This window comes from Bos javanicus, chromosome 13, assembly GCF_032452875.1.
Source record: "Bos javanicus breed banteng chromosome 13, ARS-OSU_banteng_1.0, whole genome shotgun sequence".
In the NCBI taxonomy this organism is placed as follows: domain Eukaryota; kingdom Metazoa; phylum Chordata; class Mammalia; order Artiodactyla; family Bovidae; genus Bos; species Bos javanicus.
The window spans coordinates 44808668-44828942 of record NC_083880.1 but is presented as its reverse complement, the minus strand read 5'-3'; the positions used below and the strand labels follow the sequence as shown (position 1 = coordinate 44828942).

The 20275-nt window shown below is 42.6% G+C and overlaps 1 long non-coding RNA gene across 1 annotated transcript; it reads right to left on the bottom strand.

The window, feature by feature from the left end:
* Nucleotides 1-457: 457 nt before the first annotated feature.
* On the bottom strand, nucleotides 458-19350 carry LOC133259270 (uncharacterized). The gene is made up of 2 exons (XR_009740339.1): nucleotides 19305-19350; nucleotides 458-664 (listed from the first exon to the last, which is right to left on the bottom strand). It is a non-coding gene; the product is annotated as an uncharacterized LOC133259270 (long non-coding RNA).
* Nucleotides 19351-20275: the final 925 nt, after the last annotated feature.

Here is a 20275-nt window from a genome sequence, read left to right as displayed (position 1 = left end):
CTGCATTAGCTAGTCTACCTCAAGAGATGCAGCCAGGAAGGATGCCTTATCACAGCATCTCTAGGACAGGCCTGGCCCTTGTGGTCACAGTGGAAGGGAACTCATACTGGGACAAGCTGAGGCACACACAAAGTCCGTCTTTCTGGATGGAAAACAAACAGAGGGAAATCCAAAATAATCAGATAAGATGATGTAAAGGCCCCTTATAGCCCTGAAATTGCAGTTCGTGGCCAAGAAGCATAACCCAAGACGTGCAATCTCTGAAAATTCTGCCAGCTTCTGCCCAGGGGCCAGCACCCTCCATCCTGAGAACTAGGGTCACACCCATAGGCAGACTGAACTAGCTCCAGGAGAAGTTCTTTTGTTTTTACAAAGCTACAAATCACTGGAATTTACTGAGTAATTATAAACCAGGGAGTCGGGGGGTAGGAGGATGGAAAGAGAACACAGCACTTAATAGTTTTTGTGTTTTTTTTAGTCCCATCACACGCCCCTGGCTGAGAAGATCCCCATGGTGCAGAGATTCCCTTGGAGAGGAGTTCGACCAGTCCCAGGGCTGGTGGCTTCCTGGGTGAGAGAAGGGAAGTCAGCGTATGCTACTTGGTCTTTGTACGACACTGCTGTTGAATAACCTGGTATTCTTCTGTGGAATCCATCTGGAATGCTTACAAAGGAAACATGCTCTTGACTGAGTTATTAATGAAAAGACAGATTGACACCATTACAGTAACAGGATCTATTTCCAAGTGTGGTCATGTTTTTCTTACAGAGCTTCTGCTGTCTGAAGGCTAAATATTCACAAGCATGTTTGCTGATAATATTAAAAGAGCCTGTAATTCTTTTCTGCTAGGGAATCTAAGCATTCTACTCTCACATCAGCCAGCACTTAAGAAAACCCTAAGTAATGGCAGCTCTGGACCTTAGTCAGCCATCAGAACTGAGACTGATAAAAACTGACTTCCAGGCCATGGATAATTAAATGGCCATACCTAGAAGCCAAAAACGCTGTATTTTTCCTGGAAAATACTATTAGGGTGACAGAACTGTAAAAACCTTAATTCTGCATCTCAAAGACACTCAGAACAACCATGCACAGGCACTTTAAGTGAACAAGGTCGGGGGAGGAAGAATGTTCTTGTTTTACTATCTTCAAAATGTTTCCAGGTCTGACAAATTCAAAATGAATTCAAACCTTTCATAGAAAGAAAAAGTGGAAATGTTTTTTTTCATCAGTGGGGGTAGTCACATTATTTTTACATTCCGGAATACAACAGTATAGAATTCAAGAGCAGGAAGCCATAATGACTAAAAACATAACTGGAATAATAACGTATCACATCTCTTCACCTCTCATGGGGTCAAATTTGTAAGAGAGAGGAGGAGAGACGGAGACCACCAGGTAATTTTGTTTGGAGTAAGCACACCATTTGTTCCGCACTCACAGATGCACACGACCTGACACAGGGAAGCGTGGGGGACCCCTGAGACTGCAGCTGGGAGGGAGGACATTCTCGGGAGCACTCCACCTCCCAAATGAAGGGTGCTCTCTTCCTGCCCAAAGCTGAACTACACTACACAAGCTTCCCCTTCTCAGAAAACCTGAAACCACACTCAGCTAATGCTGCCAAGAGAAGCACACAGAACTTGGTGGCACACAGAACAGAGCAGGTGACCTTCTCTGAGTTCGGACCCTTCACAGGACAAGTAGGAACAGACCTGCAGGGACGGGACACACCTCTCCTTCATTCACTGCCTGTTACGTGTCGGCAGGCAAGACTGAGCAGTGGTACATTGGCACTGGAACAGAATGCTTTGCAGGAGCCAGAATTCACCAATTCAAGGGCCAAGAGGGCTCAGGAGGAAAAAGAAAATCAGCATCACAGCTGGTGGTCTCCTAGCAAATATGGGAAGCAAGCCTGGGACTTCTGCCAACCCGATGGAGAAACACGGGGTGCTCAGCACCTCTGGATTACTGCTCTGGGGAAGGAAACACCAACCGAGATTTCCTGATTCTTCACAAGAAACCGGAAATCCTTATTTTAGGTGAAATACTCTACTTCTTAGTTGTTAACAAATAATTCAAATAACAATAACTTAAATTATTCATTTTAAAAAATTGTTAACAAATAACAATAATTTCAAAATATGGTGTGGGGTTCAAATATTGTGGCTCAACTGGTAAAGAATCCGCCTGCAATGCGGGAGACTGGGTTTGATCCCTGGGTTGGGAAGATCCCCTGGAGAAAGGAAAGGCTACCCACTCCAGTATTCCAGCCTGGAGAAGTCCATGGACTGTACAGTCCATGGGTCACAAAAAGTCGGACATGACTGACTTTCACTTTCACTTCACAGTGCTAACTTGTTAAATATACATAAATATATAATTACAAACAAATTATAGAGTCCATGGGATAATCCCAGATTCTTAAATCCCAACTAATCCTTTCTGTGGTCCTCATAAAATTATTAAAGGCGAAAGCAGCTTTGTATATTTTTAAAGACATGACTAACATCCAGTTAAAACCCAATAAACAACTGCAGCCAGATGAGATGCCTGAGGGGGCGGATCAGAGAAGACCTCCCCTTGTGAACCTTGGATATGTAAGGCTGGGTACGTGCAGCTGTCCCAAACACTTCACCTTCAGGAAGCCACTGGGTCTGAATTTAGAAACAATGGGAAAAGATGTGGGGCTTTTAATATCTGAAATCAATTTCCCTAAATTGTAATTATGTGTTCAAGACAGTCCCACAGGCTTAGAGGAAAGCCATCTTTAAAAAAAAAAAAAAAGCTTCATATATATTTTTATTTTAATGAAGACATACTGGCCTTTGTTTTAAACACAGTATAATGGTAGACAATGTGGGGAAATCCAAGTGCAAGATTGTAATGTATAATACAAGGAGTTTTCAATCTCAGGTGAGAATCCAGACTAATTCCTTGGAGAGGGGTATGAATGTGATGATTGTAGGCACACAGGTGGAGCTGGAAGCCACTGGCATTGTGGCCATGAGAATGTGCTGCTGCTGCTAAGTCACTTCAGTCGTGTCTGACTCTGTGTGACCCCATAGACCGCAGCCCATCAGGTTCCCCCATCCCTGGGATTCTCCAAGCAAGAACACTGGAGTGGATTGCCATTTCCTTCTCCAAAGCATGAAGGTGAAAAGTGAAAGTGAAGTCACTCAGTCGTGTCCGACTCTCAGCGACCCCGTGGACTGCAGCCTACCAGGCTCCTCCGTCCATGGAATTTGCCAGGCAAGAGTACTGGAGTGGGGTGCCACTGCCTTCTCCGTTGAGAATGTGCAGGGGAAGCAAAGAGAAGGCTGGAGGACAAGGTCAGGAGGGAAAGGGGCCTTGGAGACGCAGCCTGGAAGCTCTTCCAAGAGCTCTGCCCAGACGAGCAACACGGAGAGGAGTTAGTCAAGGGAGCATGGTGCTTCAGTGGCAGACGGGCTACAGCAGGGGGGACACCTGTGCAGAGAGGAGGAGACCGAGGTGAGGCAGATGAGGAGCCTTACAGGAACCAAGCACTTGAGTCAGAGAAAAGCTGAGATCCTGTCCATCAGTGGGTGGTCTGGCTCCCGTGGAAACAGGACATCGGTCTTTCTTAAAAGGAGCTGAGCTGGTCACAGACATAGAGACATGAGGACATTCCTACACGGCTGCTGGGGGCTGCAATTCAAGGGCGATGTCAGCTGTTGGGATGAGAAAGACTGTAGCTTTTGGGGAAACTTGTTCCCTAGGTTGTTGATATACATGGTTTTTTCTCTAGGCTTTCAGTCAAGATATCATTGTTTCCCACCGAGGACTATCTCCCCCAGTCTGTGGCCTCAGGGTGTCACCATGTGACTGTCCACAGGGCCTATGTGATCACACCCTGAAAAATGCCTCAAGGGAGGCTTTGAAAATCAAATTCAGGCTCACAAAGTGAGTGGCAGCCCCCTGACCTGTAATAAATTTAGGTAGGTTGTGAGCAAAGATGCACGGGGTTGTTGCTGGCAATACCGAGGATGTGAGGTGGGCTGGGCTGGGAGACGCCTGGACAGCCTCCCTGCTGGCCACAGTGCTCAGCTCAGATCCACAGGCCACACTGAGGTAGCAAAGGCCTCCACCGCTTAGCTCCACTCAACCCCCACATAGAGACTCAGGCGCCGGCAGTAACAGCATGCTCCTTCTCAAGTCCCAGGAATCAATACAAGGGGAACCTTTTGTTTTTTAATTAAAGGGATAACAAGATGAAAAAGGTAAATTAAAGGGATAATATGGGGTTCCCTGATAGCTCAGTTGGTAAAGAATCCGCCTGCAAGGCAGGAGACCTGGGTTCAATCCCTGGGTTGGGAAGATCCCCTGGAGAAGGGATAGGCTACCCACTCCACCATTCTTGTCTGGAAAATTGCATGGACTGTATAATCCATGGGGTCACAAAGAATCGGACATGACTGAGTGACTTTCACTTTCTTTTATGGTTTAAAAAAAAAAAAGTGGACTTTGAAACATCACAGGCACATGTCACCTCCACTGCCTAGGGCGTGCTCACTACCCTGCTCAAAGCCCGTAAGATGCTTCTGTGGGGAGGACATGCCACTGCAAAGACCCAGCAAGGCATCGCAATTTGACTTCTCTTCCTGTTTCCATTGACTCCACCATCCAGTGGAAAACTGGTAAGTTTGTTTGGAGAAACTTGCTTTTGAAATTTCCAATACAGTGGGATATTAAAGAAAGAAGATTCTATCTCACCATGAACACACTTCAAAATGCAAGTAACTCATGAGTTAATTTAAAACAATAATGCATATCTTCAACAAGACATAAAGTGCAGATTCTCCCCCATTCCAGTAACAACAGCTATCTCCAAAGGAGAAATCATGTTCCTTGCTTTGCCCACCAGGGAAGAATGACATATACAGATGTTCTTTCTTTATGCCAAAGTAATTACTGATCTTTCAAGTAAGAATGTATTTACTTGAAAAACAAATTTGCAAGACTTAAACTATCTGGTTTCAACACTTATGAAGCTACCATAATCAATGCAGTGTGGTACCGGCATAAGGATAAAAAGTGGATTACCATAACATAACAGAAATTCTAGAAACAGACCATCACAAGGGAGCCTGGATAGTGCAGTGTGGAAAGTGAATTCTTTCAACCAACAGTGCTGAAGATCTTGACCAACATGATCATGGGAGAGATGAACCTCAGATGCTACCTCACATGATAAAAGAAAAGCATTATAAGCTGAAATCATAAAGCTTCTGGAAGAAAACCTAAGAGAACATCCTCACAACTTCAGGGTAGGCAAGGATTTCATACATAGGATACAAAAAGTACCACTGTAAAGGGAAAAAAAAATAAAACAAACCTCATTAAAATTAAGACTTTGATGCATCAAAAGTTAAGAAACTGAAAAAGCAAACCAAAGATTGGGAGGATATATCACAATACACATATCTTCAAAAATACTTCAATCCACTAGCAATAAAAGTACCACACATAAAGAAAGAGCAAAGGGCCTGAAAAACTCAAGTATCCAATAAACTCATTAAAAGGCATTCTACATATCTAGCCATCAGAGAGATGCAATCATGTTGAGCATGTAAAATGGTATGACTATTCTGGAAAACCAGCAATTTCTTACAAAGTTGAGCACATACTTACCCTGTGATTCTGAAATTTCATTATAGGTATTGGTATTTGTTCAGGAGAAATGAAAACAAAAGTCTGCAAAACACTGGTACAAGACTGTTTATAACATCTTTATTCATAATAGCTTCAAGCTGAGAACAATCCAAATTCTCATCAACAGGCAGACAGATGAACTGTTGTAATCATATCATGGAACACTGATCAGCAATAAAAAGAATGAATTGCTGATATATGCAACACCATAGATAAATCACAAAAACATGTTGATCTAAGATGCTGGACACAAACGGAAATGTTCTGTATGATCTCATTTATAGGAACTTTAAGACCAGACAAAATGAATTCTGATGATATAAATCAAAACAATCACTGCCAGTAGAGGGTGGAAATTCACTGGAAGGGAACAGGGAATGAGATTCTGGGATGATGGAAATATCCTGTGTCTTGACTGGGTTACTAGTCACAGGCGTATATATTCACCAAAATACACGGAATTATACATTTAACATCCATGCATGTCACTGTATATAAAATTTAATTTCAATTTAAAAACATATCAGGTAAATCTTTCCATATCAAGGAAAACACATCAACTTTGTTCATTAAAGCACTTTAAAAACACCCTCTAATATTAATAATTAGAAATTGGTTTAGAATCAAGAGTGATAGAATTCTCTCCAAATCTAATTCTATAAGCTTCTGCAGTATACTCCATTTGATTCTTTCAGAGCATTTGATATTTTCTGATTTCTGTGACTATGGAGTAATATGTCTTATAAAAATTTATCTCAATTCTTAAATCAGCTGTCGCCTTAAACTCTGGCAAATACACAAAAGGGAAATATATAAAGCCATTTCACCTAAACATCCTTCACCTTTTTTGATGGATCTGTCTCTGCCATGGCAGGATGGTACTAGAAGATGAGTCCAATTGTGCCTCAGTGTTATATTTAGAGAGACACAGTGGGATTCAAGGGAAAAAAGAGACACAGCACAACAGAATTAATTACTTAAATAAGTCAGCAACCCAACTAAAATCTTCTGGCATGCCTTTCAAGCTATATGTTAAGGGTAGAGATCTGTATAATTTCAGGTGGTTGAGGTGAAGAAATGCATAGAAGACAAAGAGAGGATTAAGAAACTGCAAAGTCAGGGCCAGCTGCTCACCAGAATGAACAATTACAGTAATCACTTGGATGAGTTGGAGGCCAGAGATAAAAGCACAATAAATTCCCAGAAAACTAGATTAGAGAAAAAGCCATTTTAAATTAAAAAGCTACAGCAATCACAAATTTGGACTTAAATGTATTTATTTTTTATTAAACTTAAAAAGTTAATGCTCGTTTACCCTAAGGCTCTTATTAAAAACAGTTATATATAAAACAAGTTTTATATATTTGTATATAATTTATAATAATTATATATCATCTTATAGATAATTATTATATATTTATATATAATATATAAAGATAACTTCTTGTTCTATATGTTTTTATATTCTTATTGGTATTATATACACATATAATCAAGCCATCCTAAAGTTACACTCAACCTTTGATTTTTCTCCCACCATGAGCTTAGTATTTTTGTCACCATGACAATATGCCTGGTAATACCTTTTCTGACAGTGTACTAAGGGTTGGCTGGAAAGATATACTAAGAGCCATCTTCCACTTGATTACATAGACCCATCTTCTTCCAGATCAAAGGGGTTTTTAAAAAACTTCACCAGTTATCCAGATTACAAAGAAAGGGACCTTGCAAGAGTGTGGTGGTTCTGGGTGTGGGGATTTCACTCTGAAGCATTTTCTGAGGGAATGGCTGAGAAGGCAGGAGCTGACAGAGTTAAAGAGGAACTGCTGTAACTGTCTCTCTCATGACAGAATTGTGCCAGAAGGGCAGGAACACACTGTCAGTGGAGCCAGCAGATCAGCACTGGGTACAAGCTGAGAACATTTCTGAAAAATTCTATTCGTGTAGATGACAAAGACACCAGCTGAATAAAATGAAAGGATGATAATATTCTCACATCTTGATATTTTCCCTTTGAATCTAAACTGTGCTTCAATAGAGGAGAGGTGAAAACAGATTATTAAGCAGGAAAAGGCTCTTTGCCAGTTCATCCTGAAAAAGAGTATTTCTCTGTTCAATGCTGTCATTTTTCATAAGCACTGGTAATGAGTCAGAGGCTGTGTCTGTATTTCCTGCATAAGTGACCAGTGATTATAAATCAGGATGGCTAACTTGGGTTGTTTTGTTTTTTATAGAGAAAGTTCTGGAAAATATTAAATGAAACAGTAAGATATACCATAACTGCAACAAGTAGCATCAGCATGAAATCTCTGGTAGAAATGCAAGCATCCTCTCCTCTGGACGTTTCCAAGCTCTATATTGTGGGGATCATGCATAATATCTCCAGCAAATGGAGCCAATCCAAACTTACCTCCAGTAAAATGCAATGTTAGGGAACTCACAATAACCACGTTCCATTTAAACATTTTCCAAGCTGAAAATGTGGCTTGTTTTATGATAAAAAGAACATCACAGTTTATAATACATCTCTTTTCCTAAAATTCTGCTCTATGTTAATGAATCAAAATATACCCCAATCTGTTTTGAAATGTGAAGTGCCAAGTTGCTGTATAATATTCCCAAGTTCCAGAGAAAGAAAAACATGAGTAAACGCTAAACTCTAGTTTAGGAATAGAACTTGTTTTGAACTTCTTATTGCCATAGTAGACCTTATTGCCATAAATCAGACCTTTGGTGGACAATACACACTACATATAAAAATATTTTCATAGATTGTTTTCAGTAGGAAAAACTACAGCAATTAGAGAAAAAGGAACGACATACAGCCAAGACTTAGATCCGTTATGTCTGGTTGCAGAAGTCCAGCACCTGCCGTGGTCCCCTGCCTCTGTCTGAACACAGTACAGGAGGAAGCACTGCTCCTGGGAGGGTGGGGGTGCAACGATCACCAGTGCCTGAGCAGGGAGAGCAGGAGAGGAAAGCCAGGGCCTTGGATGACCACCTGGACCTTGGGTGACCACCTGGCCACTTTCTTCACATTCAGGACCAGCACTGCCTTTGGATGATGTGTAAGAGGCAGGCATCCCTTCGGAGCATGAATTCTGGCAACTTCCAGGTCTCAAAAACCACCATAAAGTAAGTCATAGAGAAGGAGAAATATCATATGACATCCCTTACATGTGAAATCTAGAAAGAAATGATACAAATCAACGTGCAAAACAGAATCAGATTCACTGGTTTAGAGAACAAATTTATGGTTTCTGGGAGAAGGGGGAGGATGGGGGAAGGGATAGTTAGGAAGTTTGGGAAGGTCATGTACATGCTGCTATATTCTAAATGGATAATCAACAAGCACCTACTATACAGAACAGGAAACTCTGGTCAATGTTCGGTGGCAGGCTGGATGGGAGGGGAGTTTAGGGGAGAATGGATACATGTGTATGTATGGCTGAGTCCCTTCCCTGTTCACCTGCAAGTATCACAACATTGGTTGTTAATCAGGTATACTCCAACACAAAATAAAAAGTTAAAAACACACCATACGTTATTGCTCTTAAAATCCACTCAAATGTTTCAGGCACCCTCTTTAAGTATTCCCGTCCCTTCCTTCTAATCCAGAGTACTCTAACAAGCACACAGCTTGAAGATTTTAAGGAAAGAGATCGTATCTATTATAAAACCATGGTGTATGCCAACAAATCTCTGGGATGCAATAGCTCTGAAGTATTCACTCTTCAGCGGGGCTTTTCCATGTATGAATTTTCAAACACAAGCCTTATAGTCAATATAGTTCCTTTTATTGAGACTCATTTCCAACAAGTGATAGAAACTTAATCTCGGCCAATTCGGATCACTTCAGCCAATGTTAGCTGGATTCAGCAATGTAGCCAATATCTACGTTTCAGGGATGCATGGAACAGCGAAGTCTGGAGTAGGGAGGGAGGAATCTGGTTTTGGACCTATCCAAAGGTTTCCTATCCCATTCTAACACGCTGCAAAAAGCCCAGCTCTGTTCTGTCTCCAGCCACTGGGTCACACAGACTGTTGTCCTCATCATGGCAAATGCATTCTTTCCTTTACAAGTATTTGCCCGTTTCTCCTAGACCGCAACGGAATACTGATGGCTCCCTGTATTTTGCTGGATACAACACAGGTAAAACACCAGCTCTCCTTGAGGAACCCCACCCTAGATGTGGTCCCACACAGGGTGTGAGGGAGGCAGGTGAAGCCCCATCTCTGGAACACACCCATGACATCAAGTCCAAGCCCTTCCATCTTCCCTCCTTCTCTGCTTTTTTCTTGAGAACAAGGAGTTTTTAGCTCCTTTACTGATGGAAACCAGCTCTTAATAACCAAATACTTATATTTTACTCAAATGCCATGGAACTTCAAGGTTTTTTCATGTCTACTTTATTATACCTTACTAATATTCTTTAAGGGATAACAACACAGATGAGTAGGCTACCACGAAGAAATCTCCCTTTAATAACAGAATTAGAAAGTCAAGAGGATACTTCCAGGGATTACCTTCAGTGATGCCCGTTATCTTTACTCCAGGAATCCAGGTTGTGTTCAGTCCCTGACAGCTACCACCAGTGCAGCAAATTCACACTGAACACAATGCACCAGCAAAGATACGTTGTTTACAAAGCTGCAGGCACATTTCCTAAGCCCTGTGGACTCTCCAGCAGCCCATTCTTCTGGAGTTTCTAAGGGTACCCTTTTAATCTCCCCAACACCATGTTCACATCCACGTCCATACCTGACCATAATCTGACTCTTGGAACTGATTCTGACATTTTAAAGTCAGAAGTCAAGCTCTTACTTCCCTGAGGTCAGTGCCCACTGAATGGCCAGTGGAACCTGAACAGGGTCACACTTCTTCCCCATAAATCTTCGTGCCCCTAAGACTGCACACCAGTTCCCACACTCTGAGATGGTGGGAGGCGGCGCTCGGGTGGCAGTGCTGGCACACAGGACACCTCAGGCTGTGGGGCAGCGCTCCGTCAGGGGCTCCTGGCCGCTGAAGGTAACCAGACTCGTGCTGGTCCCCCCACGCCACATTAGGCTCATTCCGCTTCCCCTCAGGGCATGACCGTCTCAAGGAGCGCCCCACCTCCCCGGAGCTCCCAGCCCACCATGCTCACCCAAGAGCCCACTCTTTGTGCTCAAAGTCAGAAAGGACAGGTTCAGATTACAGCATGGACCCTCGATCCCAGCAAGGCATCCTTGCTGCCCTGCAGACTCTCCCTCTGGGCCGTGACAGGGTGATCCGTGAAGACAGAGGGTCTCAACCGAGCCTGGATCAGTGTGCACTGGTGGGTCTCTCTGCATCGTGGAGGGCCCCCCTCCAGACTTCCATGGCACACACACAGGGGGTCTCTGTGGGTAACTTTCTCCTGGGAAAGTCCACATTCTCTTGGAGACACACAAAGAGAAGGGCCCCTGTGCCCTGGGCTCTGTGCCACCCCGCCATGCTGGGCTGACCCAGGTCCTTCCCAAGAGCAGGCTCCTGCAGGCACCCAGGCCACCTCTTCCAGGGAAGACAGCTGATGGCAGGCCCCTCTGCTCAGGGGGCTCTGGAGTCATGCTCTCCTCGTGAGGAAACCCCTGAGCAATAACAACAGCAGCAGAGAGTACTCTCTAGTGTAATGCAGGGAGGTCATATCTCTGCAGGAGATCCGTCAACCCTCCTAGAAATGCAAAGCATTCAGCAATAATTTTTACTGAGGTACATTTTGATATACAATATTGCGTTAGTTTCAGGTTTACAACATAGTGATTTAAGATGTTTGTAGCTCAGACTCCGTTTACAATTATTATAAACCACTGGCACTACTCCCTGTGCTGCCCAGTGCGTCCTGCAGCTTACTTACCTTATACATAGCAGTCTGCCCTCTTCGTTGCCCTCAGCAGTATTTTTTTAAACCCAGCTCAGGAAATGAGCTCCTCAGCTTTCTTTGGTGTCCCCAGCTGAGCCCTGGGGTCATGGACATGGCCTGAATGTTGCTCTAATTCTAGTCTAGGGTTTTCATCAGCTAAGGAGAGGCACGCACCCCACAAAGAATTCGAGAGATCCTAAGTGGCCCCCAGCACAGCAAGCACAAGTATCAGGCCACAGAATGCAGGGGCAAGAGAAATGTCTTTTATTTCTCTATCATTAAGTTTAATTTCTATTTGCAGTCTCCATTCCCCAATTGGAGAACCACTTCCAGCCGCAAATCCCGACATTCTTGAGGTCTCCTTAGATATGGCACGAGGGAAGCAATCTGCCCCAACTTCCTCTCTCTGTACATAAAACAGATAAGACACTACAGAGAAGAATATCAGGAAAAAAGATCGCTTTTCAGTCTACTGACATGTAGTGAGCTACATGAGGTATTTTAAAAATGAAATGGGGATTGGGGGTGAGGGGGTTTCAGTAAACATTAGCTAATTTCTATGCATACTCAACAACTTGAAGACTATGTTTGGGTAAAACAGAGAATGTATTAAATACATAAGCTATGTGGAACATTTTCCTCCTGAGTGAATGGTCATTAATAGGAAAACAGTAAACCAGGACCAACACAATGAGAACACATTGCTGATCTAAGGTGGATCATTAATGCACTGTCCAACCGGTAACACAGCTCAAAACCTCAGCACATGAAGGGTGACCACCATGAGTAGTGAGAACTGAACATTGTTATGTGAAGTGATACTCTACTACCACAGTGCTGCAAACATCTTCTCAACGTGTCTGCAATGGGACTGGGCCAGGGACTCCTGGGGAGTAAGCCGGACAGGGCCAGCACTGCAGGGACCCTGTTGTCCTTGTCCAGCCTCACCCAGAGGAGGAGGTCGACGTGACAATGGTGATGCTCAAGGCAGTTGGGATCAGGACTCACATTCCCACACTCTTCACGGACAGTGCCTCACACTTCTCCCCAAAGTCCTTTCAGTAGAACGCTGTGGCCCATGAGATCCTCCTTGAAAAGTGGCCTCATGGTCAAACACACCAAGGGCTCTCGCAAGCTACAAGGTCCTCATGGGACTGGTGGGGAGGGCAGCCGTGGTGTGAAAGCCCTGCCCACATCATTCCTTTTGCTTTGTTTTTAGCCAGTATCACTTAGTCTTCTTCCTTTTCTGAACATTCTGAAGAACTCACACCCTGAAACCATACTGGAGATACTGGTATCTCTGACTTAAATCTATTTCTTAAGACATACAGGCAAATCTTTTCCTTTGTTCAATAAATTTAGAGTTGACCTCTAGTTGCTGTAGTTTTATTTTTAAAATTCTGAAAAGAATGAGGCCCTCAGATCAGATCAGTCGCTCAGTCGTGTCCGACTCTTTGCCACCCCATGAATCGCAGCACGCCAGGCTTCCCTATCCATCACCAACTCCCGGAGTTCACTCAGACTCATGTCCATCGAGTCAGTGATGCCATCCAGCCATCTCATCCTCTGTCATCCCCTTCTCCTCCTGCCCCCAATCCCTCCCAGCATCAGTGTCTTTTCCAATGAGTCAATTCTTTGCATGAGGTGGCCAAAGTACTGGAGTTTCAGCTTTATCATCATTCCTTCCAAAGAAATCCCAGGGCTGATCTCCTTCAGAATGGACTGGTTGGATCTCCTTGCAGTCCAGGGGACTCTCAAGAGTCTTCTCCAACACCACAGTTCAAAAGCATCAGTTCTTCTGTGCTCAGCCTTCTTCACCATCCAACTCTCACATCCATACATGACCACAGGAAAAACCATAGCCTTGACTAGATGAACCTTTGTTAGCAAAGTAATGTCTCTGCTTTTGAATATGCTATCTAGGTTGATCATAACTTTCCTTCCAAGGAGTAAGCGCCTTTTAATTTCATGGCTGCAGTCACCATCTGTAGTGATTTTTGAACCCCAAAAAATAAAGTCTGACACTATTTCCACTGTTTACCCATCTATTTCCCATGAAGTGGTGGGACCGGATGCCATGATCTTCGTTTTCTGAATGTTGAGCTTTAAGCCAACTTTTTCACTCTCCACTTTCACTTTCATCAAGAGGCTTTTGAGTTCCTCTTCCCTTTCTGCCACAAAGGTGGTGTCATCTGCGTATCTGAGGTTATTGATATTTCTCCTGGCAATCTTGATTCCAGCTTGTGTTTCTTCCAGTCCAGCGTTTCTCATGATGTACTCTGCAGAGAAGTTAAGTAAGCAGGGTGACAATATACAGCCTTGACGTACTCCTTTTCCTATTTGGAACCAGTCTGTTGTTCCATGTCCAGTTCTAACTGTTGCTTCCTGACCTGCATACAAATTTCTCAACAGACAGATCAGGTGGTCTGGTATTCCTATCTCTTTCAGAATTTTCCACAGTTTATTTTGATCCACACAGTCAAAGGCTTTGGCATAGTCAATAAAGCAGAAATAGATGTTTTTCTGGAACTCTCTTGCTTTTTCCATGATCCAGTGGATGTTGGCAATTTGATCTCTGGTTCCTCTGCCTTTTCTAAAACCAGCTTGAACACCAGGAACATCACGGTTCACATATTGCTGAAGCCTGGCTTGGAGAATTTTGAGCATTACTTTACTAGCGTGTGAGATGAGTGCAATTGTGCGGTAGTTTGAGCATTCTTTGGCATTGCCTTTCTTTTGGATTGGAATGAAAACTGACCTTTACCAGTCCTGTGGCCACTGCTGAGAATGAGGCCCAGGAGTTGGTTATTTTAAAGGACATCTTAGCTGCTCCGAGTTTGGGCAGTTAGGATAAAAGTGTCTGTAATCCTCCACATCCTGGTTTTCCGGGGACGTAAGTTGCTGGCTCTTCTGGGTGACTACCAAGGACTGTGACTGCCAGAGAGTATGGGGCAGTGTTCATACTCTCCACAGGGGAGGGGCTGCACCATGCTAGGGTCCCACCACTGTGGATGAGTGTGCCTGCTGCCACACGTCCTCCCCAGCAGTTGGCCATGTCGGTGTTCTGGGCTCTATCCCTTCTCCTGGGCTTGTAAGAGAAGAGCATCTGCTCTGACAATATCCAGCCTGGGTGCAAGCAGGGTGTATCTGGCTGCTGGAAGAGTAAACTGGTACGGCCTTTGCATAAGGAATTTGCAATGTGTATCAGAAGAACTAGTACACTCACTGGCATTGACCCAGGAATTCTATCCCTCGGAAATTAGCTTCAGGAACAGAGATTCACTGAAAGCATGTGGGCATATACAGAAATATTTGTAAAAGCAAAGCATGGATATAATCTAAATGATCAAGGAGGCTGACTAAAATATGTATTATACAGTAATAATAAAACCTCACCACCATTATTGCTGCTGTTGTTAAGTTGTTAAGCCATGTCCAATTCTTTGTGACTCCACAGAATGAAGTAATCCAGGCCCCCCTGTCCATCACCAACTCACAGAGCTTGCTGAAACTCATGTCCATCGAGTCAGTGATGCCATTCAATCATCTCATGCTCTGTCATCTCCTCATCCTGCCTTCAATCTTTCCCAGCATCAGGGTCTTTTTCAATGAGTTTTTTCTTCTCATCAGGTGGCCAAAGTATTGGAGTTTCAGCTTCAGCATCAGTCCTTCCAGTGAATCTTCAGGACTGATTTCCTTTAGGATTGACTGCTTTGATTTCCTTTTAGTCCAAGGGACTGTCAGGAGCCTTCTCCAGCACCACAATTTAAAAGCACCATTACAAGATATATTATGGGAAAATATTTAATTATTAAGTTGAAAAGGTAGTTTATGTTTCACAATGACCCATTATATAGAATGTGATTTCTCTGCACAATGAGATTATATAAGATTTTTGTTGCTTTGCCATTTTTCTCTCTTATCCAAATTTCCAACAACTAACATGTGTTGCATTTCTGTTTGTTAAGAAATTATAAAGGCATATCAGATTTAGACACAAAAGAAGATTTAGGTCACTACCGCTGACTTATCTTTTTGATAGCTTTTTATTCTGGCCATGTTTAAAGATCAATTTTTGATTCCGTGTTGGAAGACTGGGTTGTAGAACTCTAAAGAGAAGTAAAGTTTGTGTGGCCCAATATAAGACTGACCCAAACTCAGGTCTTCAACTGATCTGTAATATTTTAGGGCAGCTTAAAAGTTTCAAAAAACAATATAAGACTAATCTAAGTGATGTACTACTGTGGACAAGAATCCCTTAGAAGAAATGGAGTAGCCCTCCTAGTCAACAAAAGAGTCTGAAATGCAGTACTTACATGCAATCTCAAAAACGACAGAATGACCTCTGTGTTTTCAAGGCAAACCATTCAATATCACAGTAATCCAAGTGTATGCCCTGACCGTAATCATGAAGAAGCTGAAGCTGAACAGTTCTATGACCTACAAGATCTTCTAGAACTAACAGCCCCAAAAGATGTCCTTTTCATTACAGGGGACTGAAATGCAAAAGTAGGAAGTCAAGAGATACCTGGAGTAACAGGCAAATTTGGCTTTGGAGTACAAAATGAAGCAGGTCAAAGTCTAACAAGAGTTTGCCAAGAGAACACACTGATCATAGGAAACACCCTCTTCCAACAACACAAGAGAAGACTCTACACATGGACATCACCAGATGGCCAACACCAAAATCAGACTGATTACATTCTTTGCAGCCAAAGATGGAGAAGCTCTATATAGTCAGCAAAAACAAGACTGGGAGCTGACTGTGGCTCGGATCATGAACTCCTTATTGCCAAATTTAGACTGAAATTGAAGAAAGTAGGGAAAACCACTAGACCATTCAGATATGGCCTAAATCAAATCCCTTATGACTATACAGTGGAAGTGAGAAATAGATTTAAGGGACTAGATCTGATAGACAGAGTGCCCAATGAACTATTGACAGAGTTTTGTGACACTGTACAGGAGACAGGAATGAAGACCATCCCCAAGAAAAAGAAATGCAAAAAAGCAAAATGGTTGTCTGAGGAAGCCTTATAAATAGCTGAGAAAACAAGAGAAGCTAAAGGCAAAGGAGAAAAGGAAAGATATACACATTTGAATGCACAGTTCCAAAGAATAGCAAGGAGAGGATAAGAAAGCCTTCCTCCATGATCAGTGCAAAGAAATAGAGGAAAACAATAGAATGGGAAAGACTAGAGATCTCACAAGAAAATTAGAGATACCAAGGGAACATTTCATGCAAAGATGGGCACAATAAAGGACAGAAATGGTATGGACCTAACAGAAGCAGAAGATATTAAGAAGAGGTGGCAAGAATACACAGAAGAACTGTACAAAAAAGATTTCACGACCCAGATAATCATGATGCTGTGATCACTCACCTAGAGCTAGACATCCTGGGATATGAAGTCAAGTGGGCCTTAGGAAGCATCACTACGAACAAAGCTAGTGGAGGTGATGAAATTCCAGTTCAGCTATTTCAAATCCTAAAAGATGATGCCGTGAAAGTGCTGCACTCAATATGCCAGTAAGTTTGGAAAACACAGCAGTGGCCACAGGACTGGAAAAGGTCAGTTTTCATTCTAACTCCAAAGAAGTGCAATGCCAAAGAATGCTCAAACTACTGCACAGTTGCGCTCATCTCACATGCTAGCAAAGTAATGCACAAAATTCTCCAAGCCAGGCTTCAACAGTACATGAACCGTGAACTTCCAGATGTTCCAGCTGGATTTAGAAAAGACAGAGGAACCAGAGATCAAATTGCCAACATTGATGGATCATCAAAAAAGCAAGAGTGTTCATAAAACATCTACTTCTGCTTTATTGACTACGCTAGAGCCTTGGATTGTGTGGATCACAACAACCTGTGGAAAATTCTGAAAGAGATGGGAATACAAGACCACCTGACTTGCCTCCTGAGAAATCTGTATGCAGGTCAAGAAGCAACAGTTAGAACTGTTAGGACATGGAACAACAGACTCCAAATCAGGAAAGGAGTACGTCAAGGCTATGTATTGTCACCCTGCTTATTTAACTTATATGCAGAGTACATCATGAGAAATGCCAGGCTGGATGAAGCACAAGCTGGAATCAAGATTGCCAGGAGAAATACCAATACTGTCAGACATGCAGATGACATTACCCTTATGGCAGAAAGCAAAGAACTGAAGAGCCTTTTGATGAAAGTGAAAGAGGAGAGTGAAAAAGCTGGCTAAAAACTCAATATTCAGAAAACTAAGATAATGGCATCTGGTTCCATCACTTCATGGCAAATAGATGGGGAAACAATGGGAACAGTGAAAGACTTTATTTTGGGGGCTCCAAAATCACTGCAGATGGTGACTGCAGCCATGAAATTAAAAGATGCTTGCTCCTTGGAAGAAAAGTATGAGCAACCTAGACAGCATATTAAAAAGCAGAGACATTACTCTGCCAACAAAGGTCCATCTAGTCAAAGCTATGGTTTTTCCAGTAGTCATGTATGGATGTGAGTTGGACCATAAAGAAAGCTGAGTGCCAAAGATTTGATGCTTTAGAACTGTGGTGTTGGAGAAGACTCTTGAGAGTCCCTTGGACTGCAAGGAGATCAAACCAGTCAATTCTGAAGGAAATCAGTCCTGAATATTCATTGGAGGGCTGATGCTTCTGCTGAAACTTCAATGCTTTGGCCACTTGATGCAAAGAACTGACTCATTTGAAAAGACCCTGATACTGGGAAATATTGAAGGTGGGAGGAGAAGGGGATGACATAAGATGAGATGGTTGGATGGTATCACTGACTCAGTGGACATGAGTTTCAGTAAACTCTGTGAGTTGGTAATAGACAGGGAAGCCTGGCGTGCTGAGGTCCATGGGGTTGCAAAGAGTCAGACATGACTGAGCGACTGAACTGAACTGAACTTGAGCTCAGGGGACAGAATACCACTGGACATCCTGGCTTCCATCCCTGACCCCCCATTTATTTCAGTCCTGTGACTGGAGGTTGATATAACTTCCCTGTATCTGGTTGTATTATCAATGAAGTGGGGAAAGTAAAAGAACACTCCCTCGCTTGGCTGTTGGAAGAAGTCAACTGAGTACCAGATGCATAAGCACAGCGTCCGGCACATAGGAGCCCTAGATTCGTGTTAACTGGTGTTATTCTCTTGCTTTAGATCAGTCAGTTATGTCTTTAATCATTAAAAGAGTTTTCTGTTAATGCTTTTACTTAGGACCTTTTAGAACATAGGTCATGGTAGGCTTGTGACTGCAGTAACAATTAACTGTCCCATCAACCTCAGAATGAGTTTTCTTGGGGTATAAATTCAGTTAATTTGCCTGCCAGCCTCTGTGCAAAGAAGAAAAGCATTTGCTGGCATGCTGCAGTCCATGGGGTCACAAAGAGTCGAACACAACTGAACGACTGAATTGAACTGAATGTAAGTGAAATTCGTGCGGATATTTTCTATTCCAAATAGGACAGATTTTCACCATACTATTGGGCTGCATGAAAATAAATATTTTAAATAAAGGAATCTTTACTTATTATTTTTTTTTAAATCAGAATAACCTCCATTTCATTTCAGCCTATTGGAACCCACAGGAATATTTTACAGCTTCCTAGGGAAACTCCTAAAAAAAGGAGGAGAGAAGGAACAACTTCTATCTTGGGATTAAAGAGCAAAGAGACGAAGGAAGAAACAAAGACCCCTGCCTCTTCCTCCTCAGCAAGCACTCCCTTCAGCTACTGACTCATATGTACTCACAGCACTCAAGGACGGTTCACCTCCATTTGTTCTGCCTTCTCTCTATTGAGGTTTTTCTTCTAAAATCTCATTAAATCACATGAACAGCTACACCAGGTTGTTATGGCAACAAGAATTTTTAAAGTAAATTAATTTCAGTACAAGATGTCATTAAGACCAGGTGAGGGTGGCCTTGAATCATTATGGCTTCCCTCTGCTGGCAAGAGCCACAAATGGAAGGAAAATCTTTTGACTTATCATCATCTTTTCACAGTGCTTATAGGAAAGTGATCATAAATAGTGTTGGTTTTATTGCAAGTTTGTATATCCCATTTTAATTCTCCATAAAATGGGGGTAAATGAGGGAGTTATGAAACCATTGGTCCATTGATCTCTGATGAACTTAAACAACAAAAGGAGTTGTAATTCAGACAGTGTCCCATGTAGGCTGACAACATCATCAGGAGCTTTAGAGGAAAGGGCTAGAAAAAGTCCTGGACACAAAAACAACTGAGCTATCAGGCAGATGGGTTCTGAGCATAGAGGGAAGAAAAGATTGTGCCGGTCCTTTCTCCAAGTTCTTTCACACTCTTGGTAGCCTCCAGAACCCACACTCTGGGTTCTGGAGGCTCAAATTTCCCCGAGTTACTTTTCAAAAAAATCACTATTCCTAGAAAGGTATTCTGTGGTGAAATAATTATAGACTACAGCCAATACTGTAGGCCCCCTCCCCTTAGAAAGTCACAAACCAATTCAGCGGATGAAAAGCCCAGCCAAGGTGGAAGGAACCCACCCTAAGCATGTTTAAGCCAGCATGTCACAAACATTTTCTGTCACTGAGCCTATTCTTAAACATCTCCTTAGTTTTTAGTAACAGTTTTTTTTTTAATTTTTTTAAAATTTTATTTTATTTTAAAACTTTACATAATTGTATTAGTTTTGCCAAATATCAAAATGAATCCGCCACAGGTATACATGTGTTCCCCATCCTG